Below are 3,392 nucleotides of genomic sequence, written 5' to 3'. Positions count from 1 at the left end.
AATCAGTTTTTGATAGATAATGTCCAAAATCATTGAACTTATTGAAACGGAGATTTATACTACTAATGCCTGGTAGTGTCTAAAAGCAAATGAATTCTGTTTGCACTGCCTTCTACATATACGCAAAAACTTTGGACTTAAAACAACTAAACTTGTTTACCTTTATAGAGTGTTACTTTCGCTTTTACACTCTTTATATTAAAAATAAAGAAAAATCTGTCTAATTTCATCCTTTAATGATCCCACTTGTCGAGTGAATTAAAATTAGGGTAAAAATTATTATTCCGAAATCGATTAACGGTCACTAATCACCACACATTTCTACACGAGAAGGTAAAAATTATGTTATATTTATTTTATTCTCTTCACTAATTTCGTGGTTCGCTTGACCAATTAAACATTACAATTAATTAAGGTTTTTAGTTGAGATGAAAAAAAGCTAATGGCGACGATTGACCAAATAAATTCTTTTCGATTAATTAATCTAATGTAAGGTATTGGTTGAGATAAAAAAGTCAGTGTCACGAGCGTGATTCGAACCCACGACCTTCGGCTAGATACGCCGCTGCTCTACCACTTGAGCTATCGTGACCTCGATCCACTCGGTCATTAACTTCCTATCTCAACCGCACCTTTTGAATTAGAGTAGTAGAGTAGAGCAGCGGCGTATCAAGCCGAAGATCGTGGGTTCGAATCCCTCTCGTGCCATTAGCTTTTTTTCATCTCAACTAAAAACTTTAATTAATTGTAATGTTTAATTGGTCAAGCGGACCACGAAATTAGTGCATTTAATGAATTAACTGAAGTACACTCCACTAAAGCTCTCCGTCGCCATTTCAATTGTCGTCGAGAATCCAAACCGATTACACGACATTTGAAAAATGGCAAAAGGAGGGAAAACTCATAAGGTGGGGTTGAGATGGGGAGTTGATGTCCGAGCGGATCGAGGTCACGATAGCTCAGGTGGTGGAGCAGCGGCGTATCTAGCCGAAGGTCGTGGGTTCGAATCCCTCTCGTGCCATTAGCTTTTTTTCATCTCAACTAAAAACCTTAATTAATTGTTTATTTATTTTATTAAATATATAATTAGTAAAATGAAGCGCATGAATGTAATTTCAAAAAAATCACAGTTGTTCAAAAACGATACATATATGGTATATGATATTTTACTATTATCTTTTTATCCTTTTCTGTTTGTGAGGTGCCGTGGGAATGATAATTTGAAGTCTGTATCTATATTAGGATGATAATGGTTTTTGTTGTGATTTTTTCGATTCCTGTTTGCGTGTTGGATCTTTATTGGGAGGTGATAAATTTTCGTTTACTTCTTTTTTAAGTTTTTTTAGGGTCTGGTTTTTGAGCTATTTTGGTGCATTAGCTTATTCTTTAGGTTATAATTTTTCTTGGTATTTGGTTTATTTGTCTTTTTGAATTGTTGTTCTAATAATTTTTTCAGGGTTTAGTGTTAGGAATACAAGAAGTGCTTATGGGTTTTTAGTTTTGTGTATTTTATTACTTTTGCTTTTGATTTTGAATTTATGACTAAATATTTTTATCCTTTTCTGTTTGTGAGGAAGTTTTAGGTCTTTCACTTTTGGTAAGTTTGAGTCGTTGTCATGAGAATGATAATTTGATGCCTGTATCTATATTAGGATGATAATGCTTTTTGTTGGGATTTTTTTGTTTCCTGTTTGCGTATTGCTGCCAACGTTTCGATATTTATTGAGATCATCTTCAGGGCTCAAGTGTTTGTTTTCTAATTTGAGCGGGCACTTTCAACACGACACACAAGAATGACACAATTAGACAGAAAATAAACACTTTGAGCTCTGAAGATGATCTCAATAAAGATCGAAACGTCACACCAGACAGCATCTCACAATCTTCGAATAATCTTCAAGTAACGGTCACTAAACACCATACATTAAACAGGTGTTGGGACACCCTGTATAGCTTCTTTTTTACTATGTAAATTCGTAATAATTCTTAAATAAAACATCTTACTACTACTAGAAATAATGGTAAAAAACTGTATTGGTCATTACTTGCACTATAACTATTCCGTGGGATAATTACGTTAGTTTCTATTTAATTCAATTTTCTCTTATTTTAGAGTAAGTAATGAAAGTGGAAACTATATCTTAAAAAGTATCCTATATAATTTCCCCCCCAAAAAAGGTAAAAGTTTGAAACTAGATTAAAAAATATTAAACAGGTTGTTTTTTTGTTTTTTTGATAGCATCATTGGTTCATGAGAGCCGGCCCATCTAAAAAGGACACCCTGTATAGAACCATATATTACTTGGGTGTCTGGAGGGTGGAAAATAGTTTTGCTATAATAATAATATTAAATAAAAAGAATACAGAAGAAAACTAACGTATAGATAGCGACAAAGCTATATTATATTCAAACAAGAATCACATTATAATCTTACGTTTAATTAAAAATGAAATTGTATTGAATTGACATTGCATTTAAATATTGGAAAAATAGTAAAACTAGAAACAAATATAAAAAAATGTTTAATATGATCAACAAAAACATAACATAAGATAAAAAATAATTTTAATTCATTAAGTAAATAATGACTGTGTGTCTACAGTGTTTAAGTTTGTTACTGTTAAAGAACGGACGCCACATTGTCGCATTCTGAATTCTGCTAACACTGGACACATAGCCAAAAATGAATCACATCCTCTCTTGCTCCTAAGTTACGCAATGAATATAGCTTAACCCTCCACTCAAGGGTGAAATTTAGCTAAAGTAATTCACCCCTTGATTTAAATAGACCACAGAGACCAGTTAACCGTCAGTTCATTCGTAAATGAATATACACTCAATGTCCTAAACCTATTTGATTCCCTAGTGTCCACCACCAATTCTCTCCTAAACCAAATTTGACCAAGTGAATTTTGCGAACTGACCAATAGTAATAGCTAAAACAAATAACCAATTAATTTAAAAAAAGGAAGAGGACACCCAAAGGATTACCAAACGCCACAGCAGGGCCAAAAGATTTGACCAAAATAATGACTTTTTTACAATATTTTTTTTAGTATATACCTGGCATGCTTTGTACATTCAGACATGTATTGTTACTTTTTGCCATCTTTCAGGTTGCACGTCTATTCCTTTCGCATAGAATTGTCATCTTTTGAGTCCAGGAAGGTTTGAACACTTTGGCCATTTAAAAAAAAATGTGATGACAGAAATAAATAGTTGTTTTGAGGTGGAATATCCGCAGAGTATAGAAGGTGTAATAAAATTTCCCAATTCAGATTAGTTAATAATTGTTTGGTCCACAGAGCAAAGTGTGTGAAGACCACATTTTCTGTTTGTTAGTGCAGTTGTGGGAAAAGCTTAAAATGCAAGTTGGTCGGAGGAAATGCAC

The sequence above is a fragment of the Cimex lectularius genome, unplaced genomic scaffold (assembly GCF_000648675.2).
Source record: "Cimex lectularius strain Harlan isolate CLEC.00 unplaced genomic scaffold, Clec_2.1 scaffold326, whole genome shotgun sequence".
NCBI lineage: Eukaryota > Metazoa > Arthropoda > Insecta > Hemiptera > Cimicidae > Cimex > Cimex lectularius.
Note: the sequence above shows the minus strand (reverse complement) of the source record.